Below are 17,973 nucleotides of genomic sequence, written 5' to 3'. Positions count from 1 at the left end.
CTAAGGAAAACAACGATCAGCCACGAGGTTTGGTAATCTTTTGTAGCCTTCTATCATTTGGATTATTTATTTGCTTTATTTTTTTTTAACTTGCTTTATTATTTCACCACAGCCTAAAGGAAAGGCTTCCCAGCGGGCGTGCCTTTGAATGTACCCATCATGTCATATTTACCTGGCAGGAGAGCAATAGCCATGATCCCTAAGGTGGCTCTCCCAGAGTCATGCTGGTTCATTGCACTCTGTACCAGTTGACCTCTGCGATTTCCTCAAATGTGGGAGACTCGACTGCATAATTTATGGTAGTGGGGGACTGCGTTCGCGCTTTCCCCTGTGTTTGCTTGTTTGACAAAAATAGAGAACTTCACCAATTCTGACGAAGGATAATTTCAGCCACGGCACCTGTCTTCTTTGGCTCTTACTTTCCACATCAAGCAGGCAGCGACAATCATTTCCTAGGCTTGATCATTTTTATTATCCATGTTTTCTGGAGACCAGTTTTAAGCCAGAATTTCACTTTTTATTTTAACTTTTCAGCTTTTTTTTCATCATTTTTTTATCCTGACTTCTTTTGATTTATTGTATGCTTCAATGCAATGGAAGAAATAAAGAATTGGAGACCTATATTACGTCTTCCAACAGAACGTAACGTTTGATTGAATTTCTGGGAAAAAAAGATTTTCTGGATCAAGGCAGTGAATTGCCGCTTGAGACAATCAGACCAAACCTTAGGAATAGCTGGGTGGTCGCTAGCACTTACTAATGAACACCATGGAATTTTGAAAAAGCCACCACAAATGTTCTTTCAGCCCTGTTGAGTGTGGATGAAGAGAAGACAGGTGCTAGGCAAGGGTCATTCCTATCGATGGAGTCATGAAATGTGTGACTTTGGGGACGAACGTAGACCAGCGGATTGTGTACTCTGCCTAATGGCTGCTGTAGTAGAATCTTGGCAAAACTGTTTCCAAAGAGAGAAAAAAAATTGTACAAGGTTTGCTGCAAGATATGGTTGCCCTCACTCTCTGTTATAGGTTTGGAACCATTCCAAGATGCCATATAAGAAGACCGAGGAATTTGTTGGGGTTTAAGCTTCCCTGTAGGAGGAAGCGGGCCTAATTAGAATATTGCCTCCCACAATCCTTTGCAATGGCTTATGGTCATGAACTTTTTCTCACCGCTGTCTTAAAGTGTCCTTACGTGGTAGCTCTTAAAAGCTGGCCCACTTGAACAGTTATCTTTGCGCAGTGGCAGTATCGTAGCCCATGAGGTCAATCCGAGGTGTGATTATTGCTAATTGAAAACTTTACCCAATACCCCCCCATGATGACTTGAAATACAGTCAGCATTGGCAATTTTTGACAGGCTCTAAGGAGACTGAAAGATTGGTTTAATAAAAGTTTATGGCGCCCCATGTCTAGGGCGTGTCTTACGTGACTCCCGTTTCTTCCTGAGCTCTGTTGCACCATTCCTTCCGCTGGCTTCTTAGCATTTCCCTTTTACCTTTCTCTCCCACTGAATTCACTTGTTTCCGGCAGCACACTATTCTCACTACATGCTACGAATTCCCATCCTTCGGCTCATTGGCCTAGCATTTGCCTTTATGCAAATTGCTCCTTCGCACCCTGAATCCAGCTCAATTATTCACACCTAACCACCTGAAGGCACTAAAATTACTGGTAGCTAAGGAAAACAACGATCAGCCACGAGGTTTGGTAATCTTTTGTAGCCTTCTATCATTTGGATTATTTATTTGCTTTTTTTTTTTTTAACTTGCTTTATTATTTCACCATAGCCTAAAGGAAAGGCTTCCCAGCGGGCGTGCCTTTGAATGTACCCGTCATGTCATACTTACCTGGCAGGGGAGTAATAGCCATGATCCCTAAGGTGGCTCTCCCAGAGTGAGGCTGGTTCATTGCACTCCGTACCAGTTGACCTCTGCGATTTCCTCAAATGTGGGAAACTCGACTGCATAATTTATGGTAGTGGGGGACTGCGTTCGCGCTTTCCCCTGTGTTTGCTTGTTTGACAAAAATAGAGAACTTCACCAATTCTGACGAAGGATAATTTCAGCCACGGCACCCGTCTTCTTTGGCTCTTACTTTCCGCATCAAGCAGGCAGCGACAATCATTTCCTAGGCTTGATCATTTTTATTATCTATGTTTTCTGGAGACCAGTTTTAAGCCAGAATTTCACTTTTTATTTTAACTTTTCAGCTTTTTTTTCATCATTTTTTTATCCTGACTTCTTTTGATTTATTGTATGCTTCAATGCAATGGAAGAAATAAAGAATTGGAGACCTATATTACGTCTTCCAACAGAACGTAACGTTTGATTGAATTTCTGGGAAAAAAAGATTTTCTGGATCAAATCAGTGAATTGCCGCTTGAGACAATCAGACCAAACCTTAGGAATAGCTGGGTGGTCGCTAGCACTTACTAATGAACACCATGGAATTTTGAAAAAGCCACCACAAATGTTCTTTCAGCCCTGTTGAGTGTGGATGAAGAGAAGACAGGTGCTAGGCAAGGGTCATTCCTATCGATGGAGTCATGAAATGTGTGACTTTGGGGACGAACGTAGACCAGCGGATTGTGTACTCTGCCTAATGGCTGCTGTAGTAGAATCTTGGCAAAACTGTTTCCAAAGAGAGAAAAAAAATTGTACAAGGTTTGCTGCAAGATATGGTTGCCCTCACTCTCTGTTATAGGTTTGGAACCATTCCAAGATGCCATATAAGAAGACCGAGGAATTTGTTGGGGTTTAAGCTTCCCTGTAGGAGGAAGCGGGCCTAATTAGAATATTGCCTCCCATAATCCTTTGCAATGGCTTATGGTCATGAACTTTTTCTCACCGCTGTCTTAAAGTGTCCTTACGTGGTAGCTCTTAAAAGCTGGCCCACTTGAACAGCTAGCTTTGCGCAGTGGCAGTATCGTAGCCCATGAGGTCAATCCGAGGCGTGATTATTGCTAATTGAAAACTTTACCCAATACCCCGCCATGATGACTTGAAATACAGTCAGCATTGGCAATTTTTGACAGGCTCTAAGGAGACTGAAAGATTGGTTTAATAAAAGTTTATGGCGCCCCATGTCTAGGGCATGTCTTACGTGACTCCCGTTTCTTCCTGAGCTCTGTTGCACCATTCCTTCCGCTGGCTTCTTAGCATTTCCCTTTTACCTTTCTCTCCCACTGAATTCACTTGTTTCCGGCAGCACACTATTCTCACTACATGCTACGAATTCCCATCCTTCGGCTCATTGGCCTAGCATTTGCCTTTATGCAAATTGCTCCTTCGCACCCTGAATCCAGCTCAATTATTCACACCTAACCACCTGAAGGCACTAAAATTACTGGTAGCTAAGGAAAACAACGATCAGCCACGAGGTTTGGTAATCTTTTGTAGCCTTCTATCATTTGGATTATTTATTTGCTTTTTTTTTTTTTTAACTTGCTTTATTATTTCACCACAGCCTAAAGGAAAGGCTTCCCAGCGGGCGTGCCTTTGAATGTACCCGTCATGTCATACTTACCTGGCAGAGGAGCAATAGCCATGATCCCTAAGGTGGCTCTCCCAGAGTGAGGCTGGTTCATTGCACTCCGTACCAGTTGACCTCTGCGATTTCCTCAAATGTGGGAAACTCGACTGCATAATTTATGGTAGTGGGGGACTGCGTTCGCGCTTTCCCCTGTGTTTGCTTGTTTGACAAAAATAGAGAACTTCACCAATTCTGACGAAGGATAATTTCAGCCACGGCACCCGTCTTCTTTGGCTCTTACTTTCCACATCAAGCAGGCAGCGACAATCATTTCCTAGGCTTGATCATTTTTATTATCTATGTTTTCTGGAGACCAGTTTTAAGCCAGAATTTCACTTTTTATTTTAACTTTTCAGCTTTTTTTTCATCATTTTTTTATCCTGACTTCTTTTGATTTATTGTATGCTTCAATGCAATGGAAGAAATAAAGAATTGGAGACCTATATTACGTCTTCCAACAGAACGTAACGTTTGATTGAATTTCTGGGAAACAAAGATTTTCTGGATCAAGGCAGTGAATTGCCGCTTGAGACAATCAGACCAAACCTTAGGAATAGCTGGGTGGTCGCTAGCACTTACTAATGAACACCATGGAATTTTGAAAAAGCCACCACAAATGTTCTTTCAGCCCTGTTGAGTGTGGATGAAGAGAAGACAGGTGCTAGGCAAGGGTCATTCCTATCGATGGAGTCATGAAATGTGTGACTTTGGGGACGAACGTAGACCAGCGGATTGTGTACTCTGCCTAATGGCTGCTGTAGTAGAATCTTGGCAAAACTGTTTCCAAAGAGAGAAAAAAAATTGTACAAGGTTTGCTGCAAGATATGGTTGCCCTCACTCTCTGTTATAGGTTTGGAACCATTCCAAGATGCCATATAAGAAGACCGAGGAATTTGTTGGGGTTTAAGCTTCCCTGTAGGAGGAAGCGGGCCTAATTAGAATATTGCCTCCCATAATCCTTTGCAATGGCTTATGGTCATGAACTTTTTCTCACCGCTGTCTTAAAGTGTCCTTACGTGGTAGCTCTTAAAAGCTGGCCCACTTGAACAGCTAGCTTTGCGCAGTGGCAGTATCGTAGCCCATGAGGTCAATCCGAGGCGTGATTATTGCTAATTGAAAACTTTACCCAATACCCCGCCATGATGACTTGAAATACAGTCAGCATTGGCAATTTTTGACAGGCTCTAAGGAGACTGAAAGATTGGTTTAATAAAAGTTTATGGCGCCCCATGTCTAAGAAGACCGAGGAATTTGTTGGGGTTTAAGCTTCCCTGTAGGAGGAAGCGGGCCTAATTAGAATATTGCCTCCCACAATCCTTTGCAATGGCTTATGGTCATGAACTTTTTCTCACCGCTGTCTTAAAGTGTCCTTATGTGGTAGCTCTTAAAAGCTGGCCCACTTGAACAGTTAACTTTGCGCAGTGGCAGTATCGTAGCCCATGAGGTCAATTCGAGGCGTGATTATTGCTAATTGAAAACTTTACCCAATACCCCGCCATGATGACTTGAAATACAGTCAGCATTGGCAATTTTTGACAGGCTCTAAGGAGACTGAAAGATTGGTTTAATAAAAGTTTATGGCGCCCCATGTCTAGGGCGTGTCTTACGTGACTCCCGTTTCTTCCTGAGCTCTGTTGCACCATTCCTTCCGCTGGCTTCTTAGCATTTCCCTTTTACCTTTCTCTCCCACTGAATTCACTTGTTTCCGGCAGCACACTATTCTCACTACATGCTACGAATTCCCATCCTTCGGCTCATTGGCCTAGCATTTGCCTTTATGCAAATTGCTCCTTCGCACCCTGAATCCAGCTCAATTATTCACACCTAACCACCTGAAGGCACTAAAATTACTGGTAGCTAAGGAAAACAACGATCAGCCACGAGGTTTGGTAATCTTTTGTAGCCTTCTATCATTTGGATTATTTATTTGCTTTTTATTTTTTTTACTTGCTTTATTATTTCACCACAGCCTAAAGGAAAGGCTTCCCAGCGGGCGTGCCTTTGAATGTACCCGTCATGTCATACTTACCTGGCAGAGGAGCAATAGCCATGATCCCTAAGGTGGCTCTCCCAGAGTGAGGCTGGTTCATTGCACTCCGTACCAGTTGACCTCTGCGATTTCCTCAAATGTGGGAAACTCGACTGCATAATTTATGGTAGTGGGGGACTGCGTTCGCGCTTTCCCCTGTGTTTGCTTGTTTGACAAAAATAGAGAACTTCACCAATTCTGACGAAGGATAATTTCAGCCACGGCACCCGTCTTCTTTGGCTCTTACTTTCCGCATCAAGCAGGCAGCGACAATCATTTCCTAGGCTTGATCATTTTTATTATCTATGTTTTCTGGAGACCAGTTTTAAGCCAGAATTTCACTTTTTATTTTAACTTTTCAGCTTTTTTTTCATCATTTTTTTATCCTGACTTCTTTTGATTTATTGTATGCTTCAATGCAATGGAAGAAATAAAGAATTGTAGACCTATATTACGTCTTCCAACAGAACGTAACGTTTGATTGAATTTCTGGGAAAAAAAGATTTTCTGGATCAAGGCAGTGAATTGCCGCTTGAGACAATCAGACCAAACCTTAGGAATAGCTGGGTGGTCGCTAGCACTTACTAATGAACACCATGGAATTTTGAAAAAGCCACCACAAATGTTCTTTCAGCCCTGTTGAGTGTGGATGAAGAGAAGACAGGTGCTAGGCAAGGGTCATTCCTATCGATGGAGTCATGAAATGTGTGACTTTGGGGACGAACGTAGACCAGCGGATTGTGTACTCTGCCTAATGGCTGCTGTAGTAGAATCTTGGCAAAACTGTTTCCAAAGAGAGAAAAAAAATTGTACAAGGTTTGCTGCAAGATATGGTTGCCCTCACTCTCTGTTATAGGTTTGGAACCATTCCAAGATGCCATATAAGAAGACCGAGGAATTTGTTGGGGTTTAAGCTTCCCTGTAGGAGATAGCGGGCCTAATTAGAATATTGCCTCCCATAATCCTTTGCAATGGCTTATGGTCATGAACTTTTTCTCACCGCTGTCTTAAAGTGTCCTTACGTGGTAGCTCTTAAAAGCTGGCCCACTTGAACAGCTAGCTTTGCGCAGTGGCAGTATCGTAGCCCATGAGGTCAATCCGAGGCGTGATTATTGCTAATTGAAAACTTTACCCAATACCCCGCCATGATGACTTGAAATACAGTCAGCATTGGCAATTTTTGACAGGCTCTAAGGAGACTGAAAGATTGGTTTAATAAAAGTTTATGGCGCCCCATGTCTAGGGCGTGTCTTACGTGACTCCCGTTTCTTCCTGAGCTCTGTTGCACCATTCCTTCCGCTGGCTTCTTAGCATTTCCCTTTTACCTTTCTCTCCCACTGAATTCACTTGTTTCCGGCAGCACACTATTCTCACTACATGCTACGAATTCCCATCCTTCGGCTCATTGGCCTAGCATTTGCCTTTATGCAAATTGCTCCTTCGCACCCTGAATCCAGCTCAATTATTCACACCTAACCACCTGAAGGCACTAAAATTACTGGTAGCTAAGGAAAACAACGATCAGCCACGAGGTTTGGTAATCTTTTGTAGCCTTCTATCATTTGGATTATTTATTTGCTTTTTTTTTTTTTTAAACTTGCTTTATTATTTCACCACAGCCTAAAGGAAAGGCTTCCCAGCGGGCGTGCCTTTGAATGTACCCTTCATGTCATACTTACCTGGCAGGGGAGCAATAGCCATGATCCCTAAGGTGGCTCTCCCAGAGTGAGGCTGGTTCATTGCACTCCGTACCAGTTGACCTCTGCGATTTCCTCAAATGTGGGAAACTCAACTGCATAATTTATGGTAGTGGGGGACTGCGTTCGCGCTTTCTCCTGTGTTTGCTTGTTTGACAAAAATAGAGAACTTCACCAATTCTGACGAAGGATAATTTCAGCCACGGCACCCGTCTTCTTTGGCTCTTACTTTCCACATCAAGCAGGCAGCGACAATCATTTCCTAGGCTTGATCATTTTTATTATCTATGTTTTCTGGAGACCAGTTTTAAGACAGAATTTCACTTTTTATTTTAACTTTTCAGCTTTTTTTTCATCATTTTTTTATCCTGACTTCTTTTGATTTATTGTATGCTTCAATGCAATGGAAGAAATAAAGAATTGGAGACCTATATTACGTCTTCCAACAGAACGTAACGTTTGATTGAATTTCTGGGAAAAAAAGATTTTCTGGATCAAGGCAGTGAATTGCCGCTTGAGACAATCAGACCAAACCTTAGGAATAGCTGGGTGGTCGCTAGCACTTACTAATGAACACCATGGAATTTTGAAAAAGCCACCACAAATGTTCTTTCAGCCCTGTTGAGTGTGGATGAAGAGAAGACAGGTGCTAGGCAAGGGTCATTCCTATCGATGGAGTCATGAAATGTGTGACTTTGGGGACGAACGTAGACCAGCGGATTGTGTACTCTGCCTAATGGCTGCTGTAGTAGAATCTTGGCAAAACTGTTTCCAAAGAGAGAAAAAAAATTGTACAAGGTTTGCTGCAAGATATGGTTGCCCTCACTCTCTGTTATAGGTTTGGAACCATTCCAAGATGCCATATAAGAAGACCGAGGAATTTGTTGGGGTTTAAGCTTCCCTGTAGGAGGAAGCGGGCCTAATTAGAATATTGCCTCCCATAATCCTTTGCAATGGCTTATGGTCATGAACTTTTTCTCACCGCTGTCTTAAAGTGTCCTTACGTGGTAGCTCTTAAAAGCTGGCCCACTTGAACAGCTAGCTTTGCGCAGTGGCAGTATCGTAGCCCATGAGGTCAATCCGAGGCGTGATTATTGCTAATTGAAAACTTTACCCAATACCCCGCCATGATGACTTGAAATACAGTCAGCATTGGCAATTTTTGACAGGCTCTAAGGAGACTGAAAGATTGGTTTAATAAAAGTTTATGGCGCCCCATGTCTAGGGCGTGTCTTACGTGACTCCCGTTTCTTCCTGAGCTCTGTTGCACCATTCCTTCCGCTGGCTTCTTAGCATTTCCCTTTTACCTTTCTCTCCCACTGAATTCACTTGTTTCCGGCAGCACACTATTCTCACTACATGCTACGAATTCCCATCCTTCGGCTCATTGGCCTAGCATTTGCCTTTATGCAAATTGCTCCTTCGCACCCTGAATCCAGCTCAATTATTCACACCTAACCACCTGAAGGCACTAAAATTACTGGTAGCTAAGGAAAACAACGATCAGCCACGAGGTTTGGTAATCTTTTGTAGCCTTCTATCATTTGGATTATTTATTTGCTTTTTTTTTTTTTTTTTTTAACTTGCTTTATTATTTCACCACAGCCTAAAGGAAAGGCTTCCCAGCGGGCGTGCCTTTGAATGTACCCGTCATGTCATACCTACCTGGCAGGGGAGCAATAGCCATGATCCCTAAGATGGCTCTCCCAGAGTGAGGCTGGTTCATTGCACTCCGTACCAGTTGACCTCTGCGATTTCCTCAAATGTGGGAAACTCGACTGCATAATTTATGGTAGTGGGGGACTGCGTTCGCGCTTTCCCCTGTGTTTGCTTGTTTGACAAAAATAGAGAACTTCACCAATTCTGACGAAGGATAATTTCAGCCACGGCACCCGTCTTCTTTGGCTCTTACTTTCCACATCAAGCAGGCAGCGACAATCATTTCCTAGGCTTGATCATTTTTATTATCTATGTTTTCTGGAGACCAGTTTTAAGCCAGAATTTCACTTTTTATTTTAACTTTTCAGCTTTTTTTTCATAATTTTTTTATCCTGACTTCTTTTGATTTATTGTATGCTTCAATGCAATGGAAGAAATAAAGAATTGGAGACCTATATTACGTCTTCCAACAGAACGTAACGTTTGATTGAATTTCTGGGAAAAAAAGATTTTCTGGATCAAGGCAGTGAATTGCCGCTTGAGACAATCAGACCAAACCTTAGGAATAGCTGGGTGGTCGCTAGCACTTACTAATGAACACCATGGAATTTTGAAAAAGCCACCACAAATGTTCTTTCAGCCCTGTTGAGTGTGGATGAAGAGAAGACAGGTGCTAGGCAAGGGTCATTCCTATCGATGGAGTCATGAAATGTGTGACTTTGGGGACGAACGTAGACCAGCGGATTGTGTACTCTGCCTAATGGCTGCTGTAGTAGAATCTTGGCAAAACCGTTTCCAAAGAGAGAAAAAAAATTGTACAAGGTTTGCTGCAAGATATGGTTGCCCTCACTCTCTGTTATAGGTTTGGAACCATTCCAAGATGCCATATAAGAAGACCGAGGAATTTGTTGGGGTTTAAGCTTCCCTGTAGGAGGAAGCGGGCCTAATTAGAATATTGCCTCCCATAATCCTTTGCAATGGCTTATGGTCATGAACTTTTTCTCACCGCTGTCTTAAAGTGTCCTTACGTGGTAGCTCTTAAAAGCTGGCCCACTTGAACAGCTAGCTTTGCGCAGTGGCAGTATCGTAGCCCATGAGGTCAATCCGAGGCGTGATTATTGCTAATTGAAAACTTTACCCAATACCCCGCCATGATGACTTGAAATACAGTCAGCATTGGCAATTTTTGACAGGCTCTAAGGAGACTGAAAGATGGGTTTAATAAAAGTTTATGGCGCCCCATGTCTAGGGCGTGTCTTACGTGACTCCCGTTTCTTCCTGAGCTCTGTTGCACCATTCCTTCCGCTGGCTTCTTAGAATTTCCCTTTTACCTTTCTCTCCCACTGAATTCACTTGTTTCCGGCAGCACACTATTCTCACTACATGCTACGAATTCTCATCCTTCGGCTCATTGGCCTAGCATTTGCCTTTATGCAAATTGCTCCTTCGCACCCTGAATCCAGCTTAATTATTCACACCTAACCACCTGAAGGCACTAAAATTACTGGTAGCTAAGGAAAACAACGATCAGCCACGAGGTTTGGTAATCTTTTGTAGCCTTCTATCATTTGGATTATTTATTTGCTTTATTTTTTTTTAACTTGCTTTATTATTTCACCACAGCCTAAAGGAAAGGCTTCCCAGCGGGCGTGCCTTTGAATGTACCCATCATGTCATATTTACCTGGCAGGAGAGCAATAGCCATGATCCCTAAGGTGGCTCTCCCAGAGTCATGCTGGTTCATTGCACTCTGTACCAGTTGACCTCTGCGATTTCCTCAAATGTGGGAGACTCGACTGCATAATTTATGGTAGTGGGGGACTGCGTTCGCGCTTTCCCCTGTGTTTGCTTGTTTGACAAAAATAGAGAACTTCACCAATTCTGACGAAGGATAATTTCAGCCACGGCACCTGTCTTCTTTGGCTCTTACTTTCCACATCAAGCAGGCAGCGACAATCATTTCCTAGGCTTGATCATTTTTATTATCCATGTTTTCTGGAGACCAGTTTTAAGCCAGAATTTCACTTTTTATTTTAACTTTTCAGCTTTTTTTTCATCATTTTTTTATCCTGACTTCTTTTGATTTATTGTATGCTTCAATGCAATGGAAGAAATAAAGAATTGGAGACCTATATTACGTCTTCCAACAGAACGTAACGTTTGATTGAATTTCTGGGAAAAAAAGATTTTCTGGATCAAGGCAGTGAATTGCCGCTTGAGACAATCAGACCAAACCTTAGGAATAGCTGGGTGGTCGCTAGCACTTACTAATGAACACCATGGAATTTTGAAAAAGCCACCACAAATGTTCTTTCAGCCCTGTTGAGTGTGGATGAAGAGAAGACAGGTGCTAGGCAAGGGTCATTCCTATCGATGGAGTCATGAAATGTGTGACTTTGGGGACGAACGTAGACCAGCGGATTGTGTACTCTGCCTAATGGCTGCTGTAGTAGAATCTTGGCAAAACTGTTTCCAAAGAGAGAAAAAAAATTGTACAAGGTTTGCTGCAAGATATGGTTGCCCTCACTCTCTGTTATAGGTTTGGAACCATTCCAAGATGCCATATAAGAAGACCGAGGAATTTGTTGGGGTTTAAGCTTCCCTGTAGGAGGAAGCGGGCCTAATTAGAATATTGCCTCCCACAATCCTTTGCAATGGCTTATGGTCATGAACTTTTTCTCACCGCTGTCTTAAAGTGTCCTTACGTGGTAGCTCTTAAAAGCTGGCCCACTTGAACAGTTATCTTTGCGCAGTGGCAGTATCGTAGCCCATGAGGTCAATCCGAGGTGTGATTATTGCTAATTGAAAACTTTACCCAATACCCCCCCATGATGACTTGAAATACAGTCAGCATTGGCAATTTTTGACAGGCTCTAAGGAGACTGAAAGATTGGTTTAATAAAAGTTTATGGCGCCCCATGTCTAGGGCGTGTCTTACGTGACTCCCGTTTCTTCCTGAGCTCTGTTGCACCATTCCTTCCGCTGGCTTCTTAGCATTTCCCTTTTACCTTTCTCTCCCACTGAATTCACTTGTTTCCGGCAGCACACTATTCTCACTACATGCTACGAATTCCCATCCTTCGGCTCATTGGCCTAGCATTTGCCTTTATGCAAATTGCTCCTTCGCACCCTGAATCCAGCTCAATTATTCACACCTAACCACCTGAAGGCACTAAAATTACTGGTAGCTAAGGAAAACAACGATCAGCCACGAGGTTTGGTAATCTTTTGTAGCCTTCTATCATTTGGATTATTTATTTGCTTTTTTTTTTTTTAACTTGCTTTATTATTTCACCATAGCCTAAAGGAAAGGCTTCCCAGCGGGCGTGCCTTTGAATGTACCCGTCATGTCATACTTACCTGGCAGGGGAGCAATAGCCATGATCCCTAAGGTGGCTCTCCCAGAGTGAGGCTGGTTCATTGCACTACGTACCAGTTGACCTCTGCGATTTCCTCAAATGTGGGAAACTCAACTGCATAATTTATGGTAGTGGGGGACTGCGTTCGCGCTTTCCCCTGTGTTTGCTTGTTTGACAAAAATAGAGAACTTCACCAATTCTGATGAAGGATAATTTCAGCCACGGCACCCGTCTTCTTTGGCTCTTACTTTCCGCATCAAGCAGGCAGCGACAATCATTTCCTAGGCTTGATCATTTTTATTATCTATGTTTTCTGGAGACCAGTTTTAAGCCAGAATTTCACTTTTTATTTTAACTTTTCAGCTTTTTTTTCATCATTTTTTTATCCTGACTTCTTTTGATTTATTGTATGCTTCAATGCAATGGAAGAAATAAAGAATTGGAGACCTATATTACGTCTTCCAACAGAACGTAACGTTTGATTGAATTTCTGGGAAAAAAAGATTTTCTGGATCAAGGCAGTGAATTGCCGCTTGAGACAATCAGACCAAACCTTAGGAATAGCTGGGTGGTCGCTAGCACTTACTAATGAACACCATGGAATTTTGAAAAAGCCACCACAAATGTTCTTTCAGCCCTGTTGAGTGTGGATGAAGAGAAGACAGGTGCTAGGCAAGGGTCATTCCTATCGATGGAGTCATGAAATGTGTGACTTTGGGGACGAACGTAGACCAGCGGATTGTGTACTCTGCCTAATGGCTGCTGTAGTAGAATCTTGGCAAAACTGTTTCCAAAGAGAGAAAAAAAATTGTACAAGGTTTGCTGCAAGATATGGTTGCCCTCACTCTCTGTTATAGGTTTGGAACCATTCCAAGATGCCATATAAGAAGACCGAGGAATTTGTTGGGGTTTAAGCTTCCCTGTAGGAGGAAGCGGGCCTAATTAGAATATTGCCTCCCATAATCCTTTGCAATGGCTTATGGTCATGAACTTTTTCTCACCGCTGTCTTAAAGTGTCCTTACGTGGTAGCTCTTAAAAGCTGGCCCACTTGAACAGCTAGCTTTGCGCAGTGGCAGTATCGTAGCCCATGAGGTCAATCCGAGGCGTGATTATTGCTAATTGAAAACTTTACCCAATACCCCGCCATGATGACTTGAAATACAGTCAGCATTGGCAATTTTTGACAGGCTCTAAGGAGACTGAAAGATTGGTTTAATAAAAGTTTATGGCGCCCCATGTCTAGGGCGTGTCTTACGTGACTCCCGTTTCTTCCTGAGCTCTGTTGCACCATTCCTTCCGCTGGCTTCTTAGCATTTCCCTTTTACCTTTCTCTCCCACTGAATTCACTTGTTTCCGGCAGCACACTATTCTCACTACATGCTACGAATTCCCATCCTTCGGCTCATTGGCCTAGCATTTGCCTTTATGCAAATTGCTCCTTCGCACCCTGAATCCAGCTCAATTATTCACACCTAACCACCTGAAGGCACTAAAATTACTGGTAGCTAAGGAAAACAACGATCAGCCACGAGGTTTGGTAATCTTTTGTAGCCTTCTATCATTTGGATTATTTATTTGCTTTTTTTTTTTTTTTACTTGCTTTATTATTTCACCATAATAAAGGAAAGGCTTCCCAGCGGGCGTGCCTTTGAATGTACCCGTCATGTCATACTTACCTGGCAGGGGAGAAATAGCCATGATCCCTAAGGTGGCTCTCCCAGAGTGAGGCTGGTTCATTGCACTCCGTACCAGTTGACCTCTGCGATTTCCTCAAATGTGGGAAACTCGACTGCATAATTTATGGTAGTGGGGGACTGCGTTCGCGCTTTCCCGCTTTCCCCTGTGTTTGCTTGTTTGACAAAAATAGAGAACTTCACCAATTCTGATGAAGGATAATTTCAGCCACGGCACCCGTCTTCTTTGGCTCTTACTTTCCGCATCAAGCAGGCAGCGACAATCATTTCCTAGGCTTGATCATTTTTATTATCTATGTTTTCTGGAGACCAGTTTTAAGCCAGAATTTCACTTTTTATTTTAACTTTTCAGCTTTTTTTTCATCATTTTTTTATTCTGACTTCTTTTGATTTATTGTATGCTTCAATGCAATGGAAGAAATAAAGAATTGGAGACCTATATTACGTCTTCCAACAGAACGTAACGTTTGATTGAATTTCTGGGAAAAAAAGATTTTCTGGATCAAGGCAGTGAATTGCCGCTTGAGACAATCAGACCAAACCTTAGGAATAGCTGGGTGGTCGCTAGCACTTACTAATGAACACCATGGAATTTTGAAAAAGCCACCACAAATGTTCTTTCAGCCCTGTTGAGTGTGGATGAAGAGAAGACAGGTGCTAGGCAAGGGTCATTCCTATCGATGGAGTCATGAAATGTGTGACTTTGGGGACGAACGTAGACCAGCGGATTGTGTACTCTGCCTAATGGCTGCTGTAGTAGAATCTTGGCAAAACTGTTTCCAAAGAGAGAAAAAAATTGTACACGGTTTGCTGCAAGATATGGTTGCCCTCACTCTCTGTTATAGGTTTGGAACCATTCCAAGATGCCATATAAGAAGACCGAGGAATTTGTTGGGGTTTAAGCTTCCCTGTAGGAGGAAGCGGGCCTAATTAGAATATTGCCTCCCATAATCCTTTGCAATGGCTTATGGTCATGAACTTTTTCTCACCGCTGTCTTAAAGTGTCCTTACGTGGTAGCTCTTAAAAGCTGGCCCACTTGAACAGCTAGCTTTGCGCAGTGGCAGTATCGTAGCCCATGAGGTCAATCCGAGGCGTGATTATTGCTAATTGAAAACTTTACCCAATACCCCGCCATGATGACTTGAAATACAGTCAGCATTGGCAATTTTTGACAGGCTCTAAGGAGACTGAAAGATTGGTTTAATAAAAGTTTATGGCGCCCCATGTCTAGGGCGTGTCTTACGTGACTCCCGTTTCTTCCTGAGCTCTGTTGCACCATTCCTTCCGCTGGCTTCTTAGCATTTCCCTTTTACCTTTCTCTCCCACTGAATTCACTTGTTTCCGGCAGCACACTATTCTCACTACATGCTACGAATTCCCATCCTTCGGCTCATTGGCCTAGCATTTGCCTTTATGCAAATTGCTCCTTCGCACCCTGAATCCAGCTCAATTATTCACACCTAACCACCTGAAGGCACTAAAATTACTGGTAGCTAAGGAAAACAACGATCAGCCACGAGGTTTGGTAATCTTTTGTAGCCTTCTATCATTTGGATTATTTATTTGCTTTTTTTTTTTTTTAACTTGCTTTATTATTTCACCACAGCCTAAAGGAAAGGCTTCCCAGCGGGCGTGCCTTTGAATGTACCCGTCATGTCATACTTACCTGGCAGGGGAGCAATAGCCATGATTCCTAAGGTGGCTCTCCCAGAGTGAGGCTGGTTCATTGCACTCCGTACCAGTTGACCTCTGCGATTTCCTCAAATGTGGGAAACTCAACTGCATAATTTATGGTAGTGGGGGACTGCGTTCGCGCTTTCCCCTGTGTTTGCTTGTTTGACAAAAATAGAGAACTTCACCAATTCTGATGAAGGATAATTTCAGCCACGGCACCCGTCTTCTTTGGCTCTTACTTTCCACATCAAGCAGGCAGCGACAATCATTTCCTAGGCTTGATCATTTTTATTATCTATGTTTTCTGGAGACCAGTTTTAAGCCAGAATTTAACTTTTTATTTTAACTTTTCAGCTTTTTTTTCATCATTTTTTTATCCTGACTTCTTTTGATTTATTGTATGCTTCAATGCAATGGAAGAAATAAAGAATTGGAGACCTATATTACGTCTTCCAACAGAACGTAACGTTTGATTGAATTTCTGGGAAAAAAAGATTTTCTGGATCAAATCAGTGAATTGCCGCTTGAGACAATCAGACCAAACCTTAGGAATAGCTGGGTGGTCGCTAGCACTTACTAATGAACACCATGGAATTTTGAAAAAGCCACCACAAATGTTCTTTCAGCCCTGTTGAGTGTGGATGAAGAGAAGACAGGTGCTAGGCAAGGGTCATTCCTATCGATGGAGTCATGAAATGTGTGACTTTGGGGACGAACGTAGACAAGCGGATTGTGTACTCTGCCTAATGGCTGCTGTAGTAGAATCTTGGCAAAACTGTTTCCAAAGAGAGAAAAAAAATTGTACAAGGTTTGCTGCAAGATATGGTTGCCCTCACTCTCTGTTATAGGTTTGGAACCATTCCAAGATGCCATATAAGAAGACCGAGGAATTTGTTGGGGTTTAAGCTTCCCTGTAGGAGGAAGCGGGCCTAATTAGAATATTGCCTCCCATAATCCTTTGCAATGGCTTATGGTCATGAACTTTTTCTCACCGCTGTCTTAAAGTGTCCTTACGTGGTAGCTCTTAAAAGCTGGCCCACTTGAACAGCTAGCTTTGCGCAGTGGCAGTATCGTAGCCCATGAGGTCAATCCGAGGCGTGATTATTGCTAATTGAAAACTTTACCCAATACCCCGCCATGATGACTTGAAATACAGTCAGCATTGGCAATTTTTGACAGGCTCTAAGGAGACTGAAAGATTGGTTTAATAAAAGTTTATGGCGCCCCATGTCTAGGGCGTGTCTTACGTGACTCCCGTTTCTTCCTGAGCTCTGTTGCACCATTCCTTCCGCTGGCTTCTTAGCATTTCCCTTTTACCTTTCTCTCCCACTGAATTCACTTGTTTCCGGCAGCACACTATTCTCACTACATGCTACGAATTCCCATCCTTCGGCTCATTGGCCTAGCATTTGTCTTTATGCAAATTGCTCCTTCGCACCCTGAATCCAGCTCAATTATTCACACCTAACCACCTGAAGGCACTAAAATTACTGGTAGCTAAGGAAAACAACGATCAGCCACGAGGTTTGGTAATCTTTTGTAGCCTTCTATCATTTGGATTATTTATTTGCTTTTTTTTTTTTTAACTTGCTTTATTATTTCACCACAGCCTAAAGGAAAGGCTTCCCAGCGGGCGTGCCTTTGAATGTACCCGTCATGTCATACTTACCTGGCAGGGGAGCAATAGCCATGATCCCTAAGGTGGCTCTCCCAGAGTGAGGCTGGTTCATTGCACTCCGTACCAGTTGACCTCTGCGATTTCCTCAAATGTGGGAAACTCGACTGCATAATTTATGGTAGTGGGGGACTGCGTTCGCGCTTTCCCCTGTGTTTGCTTGTTTGACAAAAATAGAGAACTTCACCAATTCTGACGAAGGATAATTTCAGCCACGGCACCCGTCTTCTTTGGCTCTTACTTTCCACATCAAGCAGGCAGCGACAATCATTTCCTAGGCTTGATCATTTTTATTATCTATGTTTTCTGGAGACCAGTTTTAAGCCAGAATTTCACTTTTTATTTTAACTTTTCAGCTTTTTTTTCATCATTTTTTTATCCTGACTTCTTTTGATTTATTGTATGCTTCAATGCAATGGAAGAAATAAAGAATTGGAGACCTATATTACGTCTTCCAACAGAACGTAACGTTTGATTGAATTTCTGGGAAAAAAAGATTTTCTGGATCAAATCAGTGAATTGCCGCTTGAGACAATCAGACCAAACCTTAGGAATAGCTGGGTGGTCGCTAGCACTTACTAATGAACACCATGGAATTTTGAAAAAGCCACCACAAATGTTCTTTCAGCCCTGTTGAGTGTGGATGAAGAG

General features: G+C 42.7%; 22 non-coding genes across 22 annotated transcripts; all 22 read left to right on the top strand.

The window, feature by feature from the left end:
- The first annotated feature begins 164 nt into the window (after positions 1-164).
- LOC134591538 (U1 spliceosomal RNA) lies at positions 165-331 on the top strand. The gene has a single exon (XR_010088304.1). It is a non-coding gene; the product is annotated as a U1 spliceosomal RNA (small nuclear RNA).
- Positions 332-1,230: 899 nt separating this feature from the next.
- LOC134593759 (U4 spliceosomal RNA) lies at positions 1,231-1,371 on the top strand. The gene has a single exon (XR_010090196.1). It is a non-coding gene; the product is annotated as a U4 spliceosomal RNA (small nuclear RNA).
- Positions 1,372-1,841: 470 nt separating this feature from the next.
- LOC134589621 (U1 spliceosomal RNA) lies at positions 1,842-2,008 on the top strand. Its single transcript, XR_010086667.1, has one exon. It is a non-coding gene; the product is annotated as a U1 spliceosomal RNA (small nuclear RNA).
- An 899-nt stretch (positions 2,009-2,907) lies between these two features.
- Positions 2,908-3,048, top strand: LOC134592488 (U4 spliceosomal RNA). The gene has a single exon (XR_010089109.1). It is a non-coding gene; the product is annotated as a U4 spliceosomal RNA (small nuclear RNA).
- A 471-nt stretch (positions 3,049-3,519) lies between these two features.
- On the top strand, positions 3,520-3,686 carry LOC134590417 (U1 spliceosomal RNA). Its single transcript, XR_010087344.1, has one exon. It is a non-coding gene; the product is annotated as a U1 spliceosomal RNA (small nuclear RNA).
- An 899-nt stretch (positions 3,687-4,585) lies between these two features.
- Positions 4,586-4,726, top strand: LOC134592486 (U4 spliceosomal RNA). The gene has a single exon (XR_010089108.1). It is a non-coding gene; the product is annotated as a U4 spliceosomal RNA (small nuclear RNA).
- A 217-nt stretch (positions 4,727-4,943) lies between these two features.
- On the top strand, positions 4,944-5,084 carry LOC134593661 (U4 spliceosomal RNA). The gene has a single exon (XR_010090112.1). It is a non-coding gene; the product is annotated as a U4 spliceosomal RNA (small nuclear RNA).
- A 470-nt stretch (positions 5,085-5,554) lies between these two features.
- Positions 5,555-5,721, top strand: LOC134590416 (U1 spliceosomal RNA). Its single transcript, XR_010087343.1, has one exon. It is a non-coding gene; the product is annotated as a U1 spliceosomal RNA (small nuclear RNA).
- Positions 5,722-6,620: 899 nt separating this feature from the next.
- LOC134592485 (U4 spliceosomal RNA) lies at positions 6,621-6,761 on the top strand. Its single transcript, XR_010089106.1, has one exon. It is a non-coding gene; the product is annotated as a U4 spliceosomal RNA (small nuclear RNA).
- Positions 6,762-7,233: 472 nt separating this feature from the next.
- LOC134591273 (U1 spliceosomal RNA) lies at positions 7,234-7,400 on the top strand. Its single transcript, XR_010088075.1, has one exon. It is a non-coding gene; the product is annotated as a U1 spliceosomal RNA (small nuclear RNA).
- Positions 7,401-8,299: 899 nt separating this feature from the next.
- On the top strand, positions 8,300-8,440 carry LOC134592484 (U4 spliceosomal RNA). The gene has a single exon (XR_010089105.1). It is a non-coding gene; the product is annotated as a U4 spliceosomal RNA (small nuclear RNA).
- Positions 8,441-8,916: 476 nt separating this feature from the next.
- On the top strand, positions 8,917-9,083 carry LOC134590692 (U1 spliceosomal RNA). Its single transcript, XR_010087578.1, has one exon. It is a non-coding gene; the product is annotated as a U1 spliceosomal RNA (small nuclear RNA).
- An 899-nt stretch (positions 9,084-9,982) lies between these two features.
- LOC134592483 (U4 spliceosomal RNA) lies at positions 9,983-10,123 on the top strand. The gene has a single exon (XR_010089104.1). It is a non-coding gene; the product is annotated as a U4 spliceosomal RNA (small nuclear RNA).
- A 470-nt stretch (positions 10,124-10,593) lies between these two features.
- On the top strand, positions 10,594-10,760 carry LOC134591537 (U1 spliceosomal RNA). The gene has a single exon (XR_010088303.1). It is a non-coding gene; the product is annotated as a U1 spliceosomal RNA (small nuclear RNA).
- Positions 10,761-11,659: 899 nt separating this feature from the next.
- On the top strand, positions 11,660-11,800 carry LOC134593758 (U4 spliceosomal RNA). The gene has a single exon (XR_010090195.1). It is a non-coding gene; the product is annotated as a U4 spliceosomal RNA (small nuclear RNA).
- Positions 11,801-12,270: 470 nt separating this feature from the next.
- LOC134590948 (U1 spliceosomal RNA) lies at positions 12,271-12,437 on the top strand. Its single transcript, XR_010087798.1, has one exon. It is a non-coding gene; the product is annotated as a U1 spliceosomal RNA (small nuclear RNA).
- Positions 12,438-13,336: 899 nt separating this feature from the next.
- LOC134592482 (U4 spliceosomal RNA) lies at positions 13,337-13,477 on the top strand. Its single transcript, XR_010089103.1, has one exon. It is a non-coding gene; the product is annotated as a U4 spliceosomal RNA (small nuclear RNA).
- A 469-nt stretch (positions 13,478-13,946) lies between these two features.
- Positions 13,947-14,113, top strand: LOC134590257 (U1 spliceosomal RNA). The gene has a single exon (XR_010087207.1). It is a non-coding gene; the product is annotated as a U1 spliceosomal RNA (small nuclear RNA).
- Positions 14,114-15,019: 906 nt separating this feature from the next.
- LOC134592481 (U4 spliceosomal RNA) lies at positions 15,020-15,160 on the top strand. The gene has a single exon (XR_010089102.1). It is a non-coding gene; the product is annotated as a U4 spliceosomal RNA (small nuclear RNA).
- A 471-nt stretch (positions 15,161-15,631) lies between these two features.
- LOC134591327 (U1 spliceosomal RNA) lies at positions 15,632-15,798 on the top strand. Its single transcript, XR_010088123.1, has one exon. It is a non-coding gene; the product is annotated as a U1 spliceosomal RNA (small nuclear RNA).
- Positions 15,799-16,697: 899 nt separating this feature from the next.
- Positions 16,698-16,838, top strand: LOC134592479 (U4 spliceosomal RNA). The gene has a single exon (XR_010089101.1). It is a non-coding gene; the product is annotated as a U4 spliceosomal RNA (small nuclear RNA).
- A 470-nt stretch (positions 16,839-17,308) lies between these two features.
- On the top strand, positions 17,309-17,475 carry LOC134590073 (U1 spliceosomal RNA). Its single transcript, XR_010087051.1, has one exon. It is a non-coding gene; the product is annotated as a U1 spliceosomal RNA (small nuclear RNA).
- The last annotated feature ends 498 nt before the right edge of the window (positions 17,476-17,973 follow it).

Source organism: Pelobates fuscus, chromosome 2 (assembly GCF_036172605.1).
Source record: "Pelobates fuscus isolate aPelFus1 chromosome 2, aPelFus1.pri, whole genome shotgun sequence".
In the NCBI taxonomy this organism is placed as follows: domain Eukaryota; kingdom Metazoa; phylum Chordata; class Amphibia; order Anura; family Pelobatidae; genus Pelobates; species Pelobates fuscus.
The sequence above is the reverse complement of the archived record's forward strand: the minus strand, read 5'-3'. Positions and strand labels throughout refer to the sequence as shown.